Source organism: Periplaneta americana, chromosome 1, assembly GCF_040183065.1.
Source record: "Periplaneta americana isolate PAMFEO1 chromosome 1, P.americana_PAMFEO1_priV1, whole genome shotgun sequence".
In the NCBI taxonomy this organism is placed as follows: Eukaryota; Metazoa; Arthropoda; class Insecta; order Blattodea; family Blattidae; genus Periplaneta; species Periplaneta americana.
Window position 1 is genome coordinate 196,161,505 of NC_091117.1, and position 18,016 is coordinate 196,179,520.

Below are 18,016 nucleotides of genomic sequence, written 5' to 3' on the forward strand. Positions count from 1 at the left end.
TACGTCATTAAGGTTTCCATGAGGATACGGTATGTTACAGAGCACATGTTTTGTTAAAGACCTGAATAGAAGCTATGGTACTTCATGCTTATGTCAATTGAATTACGATGAAGAATGGAACAAATTTGTAGATCCATTAAAAATACAACTTAGTGTTAGTACAAATTTCTGTAACATTCTATGTATCGTATAGTTTCCACTACTCCAAACGGTAGTCTTTGGTCAACCCCATAACGTAACTACATACTGTAAGTATTTTTAGATACACAAAATACAGTTTGATCCGTTTGGGTATGGATAATATTAATTTATTATTATAAAGCTATTATGATAGTAGGGAATTTTTTTTTGCTGATTATATTATGATTAAAAAAATAGGAGTTTCCATGACAACAATGCATAATATAAAGGACAAATGAAAATCGCAGATGATTAAAATGGCTACTACAAATCAACAGCGAGCACAATGTGTTCTTGAGAGTGTTAAAAGAGTTTAAAGGGAATTTTGACGTGAGTATGGTGTGCGTAATGTACCTAAAAAGGATTCCATAATGATTTGGTATCGAACATTTGTAGAAACGGGTTCCGTGTTAAAAAAAAAAAAAAAAAAACATGCAGGAGGTCGCAGGCGAAACCCAGTACGAGAAACAGCTATCTCTTGGCTTGGTCCCCAAACTCCCCAGATCTAACCCCTCCTGACTTCACAGAAACCCAGGGACATTGATGATCTGAGATTAAAAATTACTCAGGCTTTTCAACAAATCACCCCTCTTATGTTACAACGGATATGGGCTGAATTGCATCACCGTTATGAGTTGTGCAGGTTGCGCAATGGGGGTCATGTTGAGCTCTGAGGAATCTCCCATCTTTCAGTGTTGTATGCACAAAGTTTCAACAAATAAAGTTCAGTAGTAAAATATGTTTTACGGTGTTTTTATTTTATCCATACCCAAACGGATCACCCTGTAGATATGGAATTGTCATAAAAGTTATGGGACATAGTGTAATGATGTATTTACTACATTTTTAGGCGTATGTCTGCTTATTCCCATTTTCTGCATATTTCCTTCTTTTCATATGTTTAGGATATCATCGTTGATTTTATGAAACCTCCTACAATTTTTCAGGAGACAGAAAAAATTAATTAAATATCAATAATCCTACACTGATCCTCGATGATGTCATTTATGTTCATCATATTTACCAACGTTTTCTACCGAATTATTTATATTTTTATATAAGCCCATTCATTTTTAATTAATTTTTTCTTCCTCCTGAAAAATTATTTTCTATGAAGTCACATGTGAGGTTTCATAAAATCAGCGACGATATACAAATGGTATATAGCCTGCTTAACATAATATTTTAAATGCAAGGCACGTCAGTCATATATGTGTAGTACACAATTTCTGTTATGTGTAATGTGGTTCGATTTACATAACATATTAAGAGCGGCAGAATTTCAATATACGAAATTTCAATCGCTGTCAATTGAGGTTTTCAACTGTTAGGGAAAAGGGGGGAATTAACGTTACCTGTTTGTTCTTGACTCTTGTACTTGTCTGTGTTGTCAAACTTGTCAATTGAACTGAAAGGTCGTAGCCATTGCAGCAATTAAACGGAATCAAACTGCTTAGGGGACTTGTGAAAGCGTTAGGAAGGGATGTAGCCTGTATTCAACGGGTGATAGATACTGCATTTTTTTAAATACAGCGAAGCAACTGTAAGGTGTTCTAAACGGTCTTTAGTAAATCAAATCTGGAATTCGTCAATGACAAAGGAATATGACAGTTACAAATGTCAAAATTAGTCACATAAAATGATGTAAAGGAGAAAACCTATGGAGATATAAAGAAATTGGGTGATGTAGTAATTGTTTGAAATAAGCAGATAAAATACATACATACTTACTTACAAATGGCTTTTAAGTAATCCGCAGGTTCATTGCTACCATCACATAAGCCCCCCATCGGTCTCTATCCTGTGGAAGATTAATCCACTCTCTATTATCATATCCCACCGCCCTCAAATCCATTTTAATATTATCCTCCCATCTACGTCTCGGCCTCCCCAAAGACTTTTTCTCTCCGGTCTCCCAACTAACACTCTATATGCATTTCTGGATTCGCTCTTACGCACTACATGCCCTACCAATCTCAAAATTCTGGATATAATGTTCCTAATTATGTCAGGTGAAGAATACAATGCGTGCAGTTCTGCGTTGTGTAGGCCTAACTTTCTCCATTCTCCTTTAACTTCATCCCTTTTAGCCCTAAATATTTTCCTAAGAACCTTATTCTGAAACATCATTAATCTCTGTTCCTCTCTCAAAGTGAGAGAACAACCGGTAATATAACTGTTTTATAAATTCTAACTTTCAGATTTTTTGACAGCAGACTAGATGACAAAAGCTTCTCAATCGAATAATAACAGGCATTTCCCATATTTATTCTGCGTTTAATTTCCTCCCGAGTGTCATTTATATTTGTTACTGTTGCTCAAAGATATTTGAATTTTTCCACCTCTTCGAAGGATAAATCTCCAATTTTTATGTTTACATTTCGTACAATATTCTGGTCATGAGATATAATCATATACTTTGTATTTTCGGGATTTACTTCCAAATATATCGCTTTACTTGCTTCAAGTAAAATTTCCGTATTTTCCCTAATAGTTTGTGGATTTTCTCATAACATATTCACGTCATCCGCATAGACAAGAAGCTGATGTAATCCGTTCAATTCCAAACCCTGTCTGTTATCCTGAACTTTCCTAATGGCATATTCTAGAGCAAAGTTAAAAAGTAAAGGTGATAGTCCATCTCCTTGCTTTAGCCCACAGTGAATTGGAAAAGCATCAGATAGAAACTGGCCTATACGAACTCTGCTGTAAGTTTCACCGAGACACATTTTAATTAATCGAACTAGTTTCTTGAGAATGCCAAATTCAATAAGAATATTATATACAACTTCTCTCTTAACCGAGTCATATGCCTTTTTGAAATTTATGAATAACTGATGTACTGTACCCTTATACTTCCATTTTTTCTCCAATATCTGTCAAATACAAAGAATCTGATCAATAGTCGATCTATTACGCCTAAAACCGCACTGATGATCCCCAATAATTTCATCTACGTACGGAGTTGATCTTCTGAAAAAAAAATATTGGACAAAATTTTGTATGACATCAACAAAAGTGATATTCCTCGAAAGTAACCACAGCTAGTCTTGTCCCCCTTCTTAAAAATAGGTACGATTATGGATTCCTTCCATTGTTCTGGTACAATTTCCTTTCCCCAAATAGCAAGTACAAGTTTATAAATATCTCTAGATAGTGCGCTTCCACCCTCTTGTATTAATTCTGCTGGAATTTGATACATAGGCAGAATATAAACACGTTACTGGATATGTAAATTAGGTAATTGAATTAAATTAAGAAAACATACTTATGCAATAATGGGTACATAAAAGCAATGCACATGGAGAATATGAGCATGTTACAAGAAGTAGAGATTACATAGCAAAAGGGTACTATTTGCAAATAGACATAAAGGGTTAAGTGAAGTATAAAAGCAACTAAAGAAACTTTTCCATATAATACAAATTATTAAAAAAATTCCGCAAGAGACTAGTTCTGTTCGCAAAAAAAATATTTATGAGTTAAAACTTAAAGGGCCATATTCATAGACATTCTTAGCGCGGGCTTCCGGTGGATGATCAGCGAACTACCGTTTTTTGTATTCATAAACCAGTTTTAGCGATATGATGTGATATGATCCCGTACAAGTAACCAGTCAATAGCCGGGACTAGTTTAGCACGCTCATAGCACGGGCTAGCGAAATGTCTATGAATAGCACCTTAAAGACTTTAGTCTCCGACTAGTCCTGATTTCCTGTGACAAGGAATTCCAGGAACGGGCTGTGTGTATTGTGAAGGAGGCAGAGTGGAGGGATGTTTGATGTGATGACACGGTATTGATAGCACAAGGTCATGCTTTGAACGCGTATCACGATTACGTTGGGATGCTGAAAGTGTGAAGCGAGGAACCAGGTGGGATTGTTCAGAATCTGATACAGCAAACAGAGTGACTGGAGTCGCCGTCTTTCTCGTAAACGAAGCCAAGACAATTGTGAGAAGTACTCAGAGAAATCATCATAGCAACGACTATTAAAAATGAAACGGACATATGAACACCAGTGGCGTAGCATGAAATTTTGAGCAGGGGAAGCTAACTCAAGTTGTCTTTCATGTAATATGAGAAAACGTATTACAAAAATACAGTCTTAAAATAAATAGTAGTCCATGTCAAGTCAGCAGTCGAAGATTGGTTGGAACATCGTAAGTAACACCAATAAGGCATCACCTCAAATGATACGTAGTAAAATATGATTTTACGGTTTACACATATCTCTTAACAAATAGACACGTATACGTATAACATTAGCTCACTCCCTGTCATACTTAGAGAAATCACAATATTAGTATCATTACGTAAGTATGCGTCTGTCTTTTGGTTGTGTCCTTCATTGACAGCAAGGGAGTCGGTCATTTGTTTTTTAAATCACACTTTTGTTCGTAAGTCAGTCTTGATAATACAATAATTGTCCTAAAAATTCAAGTAAATTATTTATTATATCAGCCACAATGCACACTAACACTTCAACTGAACACAACTGACGAAAAGGGGTAACTCGGAAACTACTTATTTTAAATGTTAAAGCTAGCTTCTTTTCGAGCCTTGCGACTAGGGTAGTTTAAAAGGGATGGAAAATCTGCGGGGTGGATTACACAGAAGAAACCGGTCTGCTTGGAAGCTGGTGTGTGCAGGCTTCTTGTTTACTGCTGCATCACAAATAATCCTGAGCTGCCGCATCACAATATTTAACGCGTAAATATAAATTCTATTAACATTAATAAATAATTTTCTCCATAAACTGCAGGTTTATTATGAAATTATTATTAACTGGGGAAGCTAAGCTTTTTAGCTTACATTGACGCTACGCCACTGATGAACACGCTGAAGTTTCAATGACAATTCAACACCAAGGTTACTATACAATAGATCGAAATAGTCAAAGTGAGACACCACCAAGGTCTGTATCAAGATCTGTTTGAGTTTAGAAAGAAAGAAACTTTCTTACAGATAAAGTTTACCTGTGCATTTCAATTCAGATTTGCATTCCACTGGGATAGATGGATAGGATTAGATTAGGAGAGATGCATAGGATTAAATTAGGATAAGTGGATGAAATTAGATTAGAAAAGATCGATGGGATTAGATTAAAACAGGTGTATAGAATTAGATTAGGATAAATGGACGGGAAACCAGGTGGCCCGGGTTCGAATTCCGGTCGGGGCAAGTTACCTGATTGAGGTTTTTTCCGGGGTTTTCCCTCAACCCAATATGAGCTGGGTAACTTTCGGTGCTGGACCCCGGACTCATTTCACCGGCATTATCATCTTCATATCATTCAGACGCTAAATAACCTAGATGTTGATATAGTGTCGTAAAATAACCCAATAAAATAAAAAAAAAATAAATAAATGGATTCGATTAAGACAAATGAGCGGAATTCGATTAGAACAGATGGGATTAAATTAGAACATATGAATGAGATTAGAGTAGGAGAGATGGATAGGATTAGATTAGGAACTATGGATGGGATTAGATGAAGAGAGATGTATAGGATTGGATCAGAACAGGTGGACGGAATTCGATTAGAACAAATGGACGGAATTCGATTAGAACAGATGGAATTAAATTGGAACAGATGAATGGAAATTTTTTATATTTATAATTTTTTTATGTAACGATGCCTTATAAACTACGAGATTATATAGCGTGGATGGAATTAGTGATAGGGAGATGATATTTGGTGATATGAGGCTGAGGATTCGTCATTGATTACCTGACATTTGCCTTACGGTTGGGGAAAGCTTCAGAAAAACCCCAACCAGGTAATCAGTCCAGCGGGAATCGAACCTGTGTTCGAGCGCAACTCCTGATCGGGAGGTAAGTGCCTTAACCGACTGAGCTACGCCGGTGGATTGGATAGAATTAGATTAGGAGGGATGGATGGGATTAGATTAAAACAGATGTATAGGATTAGATCAGGACAGGTTGACTTGATTCTATTAGGAAAATTGGACGGAATTCGATTCGTACAGATGGGATTAAAATAGAACGGATGGGATTAGGTTGGGAGGGATGGATGGGATTATATTAAGATAGATGGATAGGATTATATTGGGAGGGATGGATGGGATAACATTAAGATAGATGGATAGGATTATATTGGGAGGGATGGATGGGATTATATTAAGATAGATGGATAGGATTATATTGGGAGGGATGGATGGGATTACATTAAGATAGATGGATAGGATTATATTGGGAGGGATGGATGGGATTATATTAAGATAGATGGATAGGATTATATTGGGAGGGATGGATGGGATTACATTAAGATAGATGGATAGGATTATATTGGGAGGGATGGGTGAGATTATATTAAGATAGATGGATAGGATTGTATTGGGAGGGATGGATGGGATTATATTCAGCTAAATGGATAGGATTATATTGGGAGGGATGGATGGGATTATATTAAGATAGATGGATAGGATTATATTGGAAAGGATGGATGGGATTGTATTAAGATAGATGGATTAGGATTATATTGGGAGGGATGGATGTGATTATATTAAGATAGATGGATAGGATTATATTGGGAGGGATGGGTGGGATTATATTAAGATAGATGGATAAGATTGTATAGGGAGGGATGGATGGGATTATATTAAAATAGATGGATAGGATTATATTGGGAGGGATGGATGGGTTTATATTAAGATAGATGGATAGGATTATATTGGGAGGGATGGATGGGATTATATTAAGATAGATGGATTAGGATTATATTGGGAAGGATGGATGGGATTATATTAAGATAGATGGATAGGATTATATTGGGAGGGATAGATGGAATTATATTAAGATAGATGGATAGGATTATTTTGGGAGGGATAGATGGGATTGTATTAAGATAGATGGATAGGATTATATTGGGAGGGATAGATGGGATTATATTAAGATAGATGGATAGGATTATTTTGGGAGGGATAGTTGGGATTATATTAAGATAGATGGATAGGATTATATTGGGAGGGATAGGTGAGATTATATTAAGATAGATTGGATAGGATTATATTGGGAGGGATGGATGGGATTATATTAAGATAGATGGATAGGATTATATTGGGAAGGATGGATGGGATTGTATTAAGATAGATGGATTAGGATTATTTTGGGAGGGATGGATGGGATTATATTAAGATAGATGGATAGGATTATATTGGGAGGGATAGATGGGATTATATTAAGATAGATGGATAGGATTATATTGGGAGGGATGGATGGGATTATATTAAGCTAAATGGATAGGATTGTATTGGGAGGAATGGTTGGGATTATATTAAGATAGATGGATAGGATTATATTGGGAGGGATGGATGGGATTGTATTAAGATAGATGGATAGGATTATATTGGGAGGGTTGGATGGGATTATATTAAGATAGATGGATAGGATTATATTGGGAGGGATGGATGGGATTATATTAAGATAGATGGATAGAATTATATTGGGAGGGATGGATGGCATTATATTAAGATAGATGGATAGGATTATATTGGGAGGGATGGATGGGATTATATTAAGATAGATGGATAGGATTATATTGGGAGGGATGGATGGGATTATATTAATATAGATGGATTAGGATTAGATTAGGAAATGTAGAAGGGATAAATTAGGACAAGTGGATGGGATTCGATTAGGACAAATAGACGGGATTCTGTTAAGACAGATGGGATTAAATTAGAATGGATGGGATTTGATTAGGAGAGATGGATAGGATTAAGTAAGGACAAGTGGATGAGATTCGACTATGAGGATGGGATTAAATTAAGAGATATGGATGGAATTAGATTACGATAGATTGACGTGACTTGTTTAAGATTGAGGAAGAGATAGCTTAACATAAAAGTGAGAGATAAAGAAATTGGTAACAAAGCATGAGGAAAATGAAGAGCAATTAAATGCAGAATGTGGAATGTGAAAGAAGTAAAGATAAATGTATAAGAAATTAAACTTGGAACTGGATTTAATGAAGCAGCATATGAAAGACCCGACTTAACGAAGATAACCTCCACATTCTGCACCGGATGGATATCGCTGAAACGTGTGAGAGGCGAGCGCACATGTGTGGCAGGCAAATGATTTGTATTTCTGACGTATAACATGAAGTTGCTGAAAGGAAAAATAAACATTGTAAAGTATAGTGAATAAGACTGGAAGCTCTACGAGTTACAACTGCGACGTTCTTAAAAGCGATAGAGCTAATGCCACGCCGGTGACGATTGAGTAATATTGTAGGGTATACTTAACAGAAAAGTAAGATTCATTGTTTCAGAACTGATTAGAGATGACAGCCGATGGAACGTGAGTGCATGAGTGCGCTTAATGCCAGCAAAGTTGAAGACTGGGTAATAAGGCTTCAATATTCCATATTAAAAATAATATTAAGAGAATCATTTTTCACAGACTATTACACTTTTACTACGTCACACTACTTTCGACCAATAAAACGGTACGAAAGGACGTCTTTCAACCAATCATGGCTGCTTATCGCACAATTTTATCGCGTCCCTAGCATTTGTTTAATTTTATCCCGTCCCTAGCATTTGTTTATTTTTATCACTACCCTAGCATTTGTTTCTTTGTTTGTCAACATTTCAAACTGCATTGGTCTGGACGTCAGAAAAACAGAAAATTACAAACCACTCCAGTCGATGCACAGCACTTTCAAATATGACTCGCATTGGCATTCAAGAACAAGAATTAATAAACATCACTGGTCATATATGAAGAGCACCATTCGGAAATACTGAATAAGTTGAGGGATACATCATGTACATCAACGAGTTCACTTCTTTTACGCACATGTCCAATATAACATCAACAGAACCACCAACCACTAAAACATTCAAATTTGAAAATTGTACTTTCATTATTGTTTCTTTTAAAATTATTCACGTTTATTTTTTATTTCATCGTTAATTAAAACGGTTCTTGTTTATTTCATCATCTCTAATTAAAACTTTTCTAACACTTGTTTATATTATTTAGGTTATATTTGTTATAGCTTCTGCTATATGATATTATGGATAGTCACGTATCAGAGATTGTTTAATGCCAAGATTTATTAAAAATCATCTGTCAAGTGACGTTAATTACTGGGATCCGGATGATTGAAGTGGAATGCAAATGTTTTAATAAAAATGAAACTGAATCAACAAAGCCTTCTTGACTAGTAACCGTCCACAGAATTCAATGAAGATTCTATAGTTGTCACAATTGATGACAAGAAAATATAATCATAAAACACTACTGCCGTCTAGCGTAATGTTGAGATGGTACCTTAATACATTTGAAGACAGATTTATTTTCGTAAGCCAATTAATATTTTATGTAATAATGTATATTATGTAATGTACTTAATATTGAATGTTGGCTAAGGTGAGAGAGATCATGCCTTACCCTCCGCCCTGCTTGTGTATTAAGGGGTTGACTTGCGACTCAAGAAATGTCGGTCACTGCGGTATGTAATATGTACTTTATGTACGTTTTTGCACGATAGTGTGTTTTCTCATCGTTACAGCAATTGGCCGCCACGATTGAAAGTTGATTTTACTGAATTCAGAGTTTCCAACCTAGAATGTTACAAATAACTGCTCTAGAGTTGTAATGAAACCCACTGCCTTTTATGTATGCTACAATCCTACAATGCATGTAAAATTCATGTATAAAAAGCAGTGTTAATTAATACACATTACACGAAACAAATCACTGCATTTGAAATATATTGAACTTTATTTAAAAAATTCAACCTTTACTTAATAAACTTACTACAGTAGAACCTCTATTATCCGTCGTAATGAAGGGGATGGACTGAACGGTTAATCGAAAAAATCGGATAATCCGTACATGAGTCATTCCACTTCAAATCTCACAGCAATAAAACACGACCTTCTCGGAAATGGTCGAATTTTTTTTCATGAATTCCAGACATCAAATAAGGAGACCCGTATTTTTTTATTTTCACAATTATTAATTATTTGTGTAGTTATGAATATTTGAAGTTACGCAAATTATGCGCGCACTGTTACATAAACTCGCTTGGAACTTTGTGTCTACATATAATTGAGATTTGGGGTTTGGCGCATTTGAAAGACGAAATACAACACTTTTTATTACTTTAGGCCTATCACAAATAAATTTAAAATTTGGCCTATTTTTTTAATCATTTCGTTTTCAAAGCAAAATTACTATATTAAATAGCCAAGTTAAAAATCTGAAAAAAATATAGACTTGTTCGCTGACGTATAATCTGTAAACTACTGCATTTATAAATATGGGATCGGCACCCATACATTTGTAACAATTTATTTTCCGGAGGCATGCACGCGCTCGCGATGCCCAGCTAATGAACTGCTTGCAGCCATAGGCTAGAAGGCTGCCCGTGGAAATTTCCCGTTGCATCTGATGTCACCATACTAATCATCAAATGATTAATACCTTAAGGAACAGTAAATATCTTATCTAAAATTATTTTATTATTGTCAGCTCAGGGGGAAGCCCTTCACAGTTTATACTGTAATATAGCCAAGTGTTTGATGATAGCAAGACTGGGTAAGGCAGTAAACAGATGGCATGAGAGAAAAATAATCAGTTTGGGTTTGAATTTCGCGCAGTGACGTGACTTCTATACAACATCAGTGATGGTAAAGATCGCGTAATATATAACAAGTGTTTAAATCCATTTACCTTCCTAATCACGCTTTTAAAAAGAAAAGTACACTAAGACGCGTAAGTCGCGACTTATTGATAAAGCTCAATTTAAAGGAGTCTTTGAGTGTGCAAATATGTGATATGTTCCGTAAAAATCGATCAATTTCCGCATAGGTCAGGTGAAATTATATGTGAAGCCGGTAGTTCTTGTGATATTAATAAACATGAATCAAATGAAAGTGCGGACAGAGAAACTGATTATCTCAGTATTTCTTCTAGCAGTTCTATGGATACAGTGCTAGAAATCAGTAATATTGAGGAATTAAACAAGAGTTTGATGTCAATAGAATCCCCTATCAAGAAAAGAAAGATACAACAAAACGATACCCCCGTGAAAATTTTCAAAAGTAAAAGGCTCCCTAGCATGTTAAGTTTTTCATGTAGAAGATGCATCATCATCCATTCAAAAGTCAGCCATATTTTATTTTTGACGGAATGCAAAGAAAGTACAACCTGAAAATTACATAGTTATTGCAGACTTTTCTGAAAATTATTCATTTGTAATACAAGATTCAATACAAGGTGTGCATTGGAACATATGCCAAGCCACAATACAGTACAATTTTAATTTTACTTCCTACTTTATTTTATTTTATATTCTCTTATAGGCCTATTAATATTATATCTGAACTGTGACCGAACACGAGCGCTGCTCATTCGGTCTCAAATTTTGTTAATACTACTGCATCTCCTTTTTTTATATTGATTGTATTATTTTATTTCTATTTCTGTTATTTGTAATTATATTCTTTATTCTGTATAAATAAATAAATAAATAAATAAATAAATAAATAAATAAATAAATAAATAAATAAATAAATAAATAAATAAATAAATAAATAAATAAATAAATAAATAAATAAATAAATAAATAAATAAATAAATAAATAAATAAATAAATAAATAAATAAATAAATAAATCCTTTCGTAGTATATTTCAAAGGAGATACAGAAATTCGTTACAAAAGTAATGTCATCTCAGAAACCATGAACATGACACCGATCCCTTTCACTTTTTTCAGTCCGAAGCAATCAATTTCTTAAAGCAAGAATTCAACGATATGAAAAAAATCATCTACTTTTCCAATGGATCAAGTTCACAAAAAAAAAAAAAAAAATGAAAAAATAATTGCTTACATGAAGACGATTATGGAATTAGTGCTGAATGACACTTCTTTGCAATGTCGCATGGTAAAGGTCCATGTGTTGGCATTGGAGATACTGTTAAAAGACTTGCCACGAGAGTTAGCCTATACAAGATCCTATAACAACACACACAAAAAAAACTGTTTGATTAGTCACAAAAAACATTTCTAACGTGTCATTTATATTTTGTCCATTCAATAAGCACAAAAACCACACTGAAAATTTGCAGGCCAGATACCATACTCTAAAACCAATAACTGGTACATTAAAATTATATTCTTTCATTCCGTTGTCAAAAACTGAAGATTTAGTAAAACAATTTTCTTTCAAGAAAGAAGGTAGGCGAATGAAAATTTAAAATGTGAATGAAAAGAAACATTTGAAAAGCATAATGTACAATTATTTGAAGATATCATAATAAGTAAATTAGCAGTGTTTCCTCGAGTAACTTGATCCGTACTGGGTGTAATGTTGCAACGTTCAGTCAATTATCCAGCGCCGATAAACCTCCCAGCGCGCTTTAACGCTTCCCGTCCACTGCTGCTGCGCCGACCGCTACACATTCTGTCATAAGTAATTAAATTTCCATTAAACTATTGGAGATCCCATTCTGATGTTTTCTGGAATTATTAAGAATACTTCAGTGCACCTAGTAGGAATTTTTTTAGATTTTTAATAGGGCTATTTCACATTGATGTATATGTTTTAAAAATTGAATTATAAAAAAATATTTGAAATAATTATATTAAAATTAGTTAGTAAATATTTAATAAAAGACAGTACTTTAAGCTTTTAAATGCATTTTTCAAAAAAATTTTAACATCAATATCGTCAGAAATATGACGCTTTAAATGTTGCATTGTGCGACATTTTTAACGAATTTTAACATGTAATATTTAAAAAACATGTGGACTTAGGAGGAAATAAAAATACACTTGTTGGTTTATGAGACCCATAGAGTTGGTAAAAAAAATATAAACGCAATCAGAAATATGAAGGTCAAAATTTGTATAATTTTGTGCGATTTGACGTGGAATGACTCACATGGAAGATTTTGTAATTTCCTCCATGGTCTTGTATTTAACTCTCTATGTAGTGGATCAGAAAATCACTAATTTAAGACTGGTTGTCAACGACGGGTTTTTAAGGGGCAAGGAAGCCCTTTGTAACGACTGTCTCAGAAAAGATAGGAATAAAGGAGACCTCATGTTGTAGGTTTACATACTTTTTTACACTTTCTCCTTGTTTTTTATTAAATCACGCAATTGTAACTGCAATCTCGTATTCTGCTGCGAGATGAGCCACAGTTTCTCATTTTCAAATCATTCAATTATTTTCATTTTTTTCGATACTTAGCACAACACGTTTTCTGTTAACACCCGTGGAAGACATTTTATACACAAGTTATATTACAGAACTGCAATTCGAACAGTAGGCAATGTTGTGTAACGATAAAGGCTTGTAATAACACTCTCTAGCAAAAACATATGTAGAACCTACTAATATGATGTACAAAAACAGATCTTCATATAAGTTGTTTATTTCTGAAGAAAAAAAAAGAGCGCGAAATAGACAGTCGGATAATCCGCCAATCGGTTAATAGGGTGACGGATAATCGGGGTTCTACTGTACTTACTTAGTCCATCCTCTTTTGCCACCTGGTGTAGAGGTTTTACAAAGAGCCTTCCATCTCTCACGGTCCTGAGCAATGGACCTTGTCTCTTTCCATTCGATCCCTCTCTCCCGCATGGTATCTTGCATTCCTTGTTCCCAGGTCTGCCTCGGTCTTCCTTTAGGTCTTTTTCCCTCCATTCTAACTTGCCCCGCTATTTTTGGGTATCTATCATTGTTCATTCTAGCCAGATGTCCAAACCACCTTAATTGTGATAATTTTATTTGTTCTACGAGAGGATCAATTTCCAGACCTAGCCTTATTGTTTGTTTCCGTATTCTATCTCTTCTAGTTTTTCCTTCTATTCTTTTTAAATATCTCATTTCCATAGCTCGTAGTTGACTCTTATGTTTGGAGGTCAGAGTCCATGTCTCGGCTCCATATTTCACTTAATAAAAAGAAACAAAAATTATTCCAACTGAACACGAAATGTTACAAGTACCTGAATCATTTTTACTCCTTCACATTGAAGTTGATGGTGAAGTTTGTACGTTGGCCAGACTGATAACCTTCAGTCAGCTGTTCATAGTGTAATGTACGTACTGTAGATTAAGATTCTATCTGCTCGTTTTTAAAACTTTTCCTCGATTTTGTAAAATACACATCCCAAACTTGTATCGTAATATACTAATAAATAATAGTGTGTAAATAGAGGGGTTAATACAGAGGTTCTCAGAGTGTTTATTTGCATCGATATATTTAACTGTTTTTTTCGGTCTCTTTAAAATAAATTAGCGCTGCTTCTCCAAGGCATTTTCTTGGAAATAGTTTGGTTTATAAATACTCGCACTGCTTTGAAAGGCGTTGTGATGATGCCCCAATTGGAACAAGTTTTATCTTTCCTCCGCAATAACTTCCACACCAGCGGTGTCGACATACAAATTACGGACCAGATGAAATATGTCTGTCTGCAACTAGCTTTAGAATCCTGGGTAGTAAGGTGAAATATGAAGTGAGACCTCTAGAGGAACGATATACATGTCCGTCTGCAAATAACTTTACATCCCTAGGTAGTAAGATGAAATAGAGGAGAAGGGAAGTGTGAAGTTTACTGATGAATGTAGAATAGCAGATTTGATCTGACAATAAGAAACAGGTTTAGCCTACTTGTTCATATATTCAGCCCAATAGGGATATCCTGAACTAGCACCAACAGATAGCGCACATGTACTTTGAGGGATGCGCTTTGCGTGTGCATTTGTTTTCCGGTATATAAACATTGAGGCTTTATGTAGTGTATTAGTACATCAAATACTCTTAAAAACTACTCAAAATGTCAAATTTGTGTTGTGTTCCTATATGTAAAAACCAGGGAAAGCCTTTTGTCTTCATTCAGGTCCCGAAATATTCTGAATATATTATGCTTTAAACCTTAAAAATTTAACTAATTAAATTGCGCCTCGAAAGTGCTAGCTATTAAACAAAGTAACTACTTCAAATAAGGAATTGCTGGCTACAGTTTCATTTTGGAAGAGGGAAAAGAAAAATTAATAAAAACATATGCAACCTCGATAGCGAGCTATTTTAGCTTAGATTATATTCAGTACTTCTTGGAGTCTCCGAAGTTTACGCCAGTATTTTACGCCCGCAGTAAACTCTCGATTAAGTGGGATGTTTATTATCCAAGACGATACATAGTGAAATCCATTTCGTGAATAATGTTTTAATGTGCTGTACACTAATTATTAAATCCATGTTTTTACTTCAAATTTTCAAAATCGTCTTCCATAGTATTCAAAACTGCATGTTCTTAACCTACAAAAAACAGGAATAATCGTGATACTACTGCGATCATATTATATCATCTTATCTAACATTGCATTTGAGCTTTCTGCAACTAGAGAAAAAAATACGAGGAATTCAATCTCGATAGTCCCTTCCCTATAAAAAAAACACATCGGTGGCTGCAAATCCTGTTCTTAGCGTACGGTACTTACAGTACAATACTAATGATTAAGGAGGTAATATTCACCTTCGACAAAATTCCTGTATTTTTTATTTATTTTTTTATTCCTGCGCCTCGTTCTCAAAGTTCTTGTTTAGATTCATGAATATTCACTTTACTCGTAACTATATTCTGCATACTGCAGATTTCCCCATCCATCTCTTAAGGGGAATCGCCCAGTATTATACAAGTTCACGCTATTATTTATTGTAAATTAAATTAAATTATGAGGTAAGAAAATACTGAATTACATTAAATTATACTAGGTTATACAAAATAATTATAAATATAATTTTGACACGCACAGGAAACCAACAAATGGGAGAACTATAGCATATGACATAATTAGCCCTACAACATGTTGTGCCGCATAGAACGCTCCTGCCATCTAACGGTAAAACTTCGCATAAGATATCCCCATTACCTAACACTGCTAATTGTTTCCACGTGTTTTATTAACAATTTAGATGAAGACTGATTCAAGAAGTATTTCTTCTTTTCCTGATTCGATCTTCAGAGGCCGTTGCGATCTCAAAGAAACTGAGAAATGGGAACCTGAGTGCATAATTAAAGTCGATAAATTTGTATGGAACCATTTCAGTTAAGAAGAAGATTCTTTCATGTGCCATAGCAGGTAACAAGTAACGCTGTAGGCCTACTGTACTTCCCTTTCGAAAGAAGACTTTATAAATCATTCTCTCTTGTATTTCGCTGTCCTCGTCAGCATTAAAACACGCAAACTTCGGATTAAAGATTAAATTTTGAAGTCACTCAACTATCGAGGACGAATATTTCTTTATAAAAAGTGCTTCATGCAGTTCCTAGCTAATCTATGGATAGACGTCTAATCTTGGAAGAATATTACACTATTACCTGGCCAAGCGGAAACTAAAGTATGAATCTTATTGCCAGATCATTCCTACTTCTCGCTAAACTAACGTTTCTTCCCCTTATTTCTCTATGATATATGTTGAGCATTATATAAAAAATTCCGTTGTTTCTTCTCCGTATTTGCTTACTCTTTTTCTTGTGAATTATATAAAAATTCCGTTGTTTCTTCTCCGTATTTCTCTCTTCTATATGTTGAGTATTATATAAAAATTCCGTTCTTCCTTCTCCATATTTCTCTATTCTATATGTTGAGTATTATATAAAATCTCCGTTGTTTCTTCTCCGTATTTCTCTAATCTATATGTTGAGTATTATATGAAAATTCCGTTGTTTCTTCTCCATATTTCTCTATTGTATATGTTGAGTATTATATAACAATTCCGTTGTTTCTTTCCCGTATTTCTGTATTCTATAAGTTATATTGAGTGTTGCATAAAAATTCAGTTGTTTCTTTTCCACATTCCTGTATTCTTCATACTGAGTATTATATAACAAACCATTTTTTTTCTTCTCCGTATTTCTGTATTCTTTATGTAGATTATTATATAAAGATGTCCTTGTTTCGTCTCTGTACTTACGTATTTTTTATGTTCAGCATTACATAAAAATGCCCTTGTTTCTTCTCTGTACTTACGTATTTTTTATGTTGAGCATTATATAAAAATGCCCTTGTTTCTTCTCTGTACTTACGTATTTTTTATGTTGAGCAATATATAAAAATGCCCTTGTTTCTTCTCCGTACTTACGTATTTTTTATGTTGAGCAATATAAAAAATGTCCTTGTTTCTTCTTTGTACTTACGTATTTTTTATGTTCAGCATTACATAAAAATGCCCTTGTTTCTTCTCTGTACGTACGTATTTTTTATGTTGAGCATTATATAAAAATGCCCTTGTTTCTTCTCTGTACTTACGTATTTTTTATGTTGAGCAATATATAAAAATGCCCTTGTTTCTTCTCCGTACTTACGTATTTTTTATGTTGAGCATTAAATAAAAATGTCCTTGTTTCTTCTCCGTACTTACGTATTTTTTATGTTGAGCTTTATATAAAAAGTCCTTGTTTCGTCTTCGTAATTGTGTATTTTTTATGTTGAGCTTTGTATAAAAATGTCCTTGTTTCTCTTTGAATCCAGGAAAACTGCTCAGCACCCCCAAAACTGCCCTTCATTAATTTGAGACATAAAATGCGCTGGTCTTGAAGGTTCATAATATTTTTTTCTAAATCTTCTTCTTTCATTTTACCTTCAGTAATAAATATCGCCAGTTTCTGTCCAGCTGTCTAGGGGGGACAAATTTATATTTCCTCCTGGAAATGAGCTTCGTAATCTGTGGTTGCAGTGGTTTGGTCTTTGATGTATCTTTAAAACCAAAGTGTACAAATCAGTGGCTATTACCATTGGTGACTTTGTAGTAGATGCCATCTCTGAAAGGGCGTAGAAAATAAT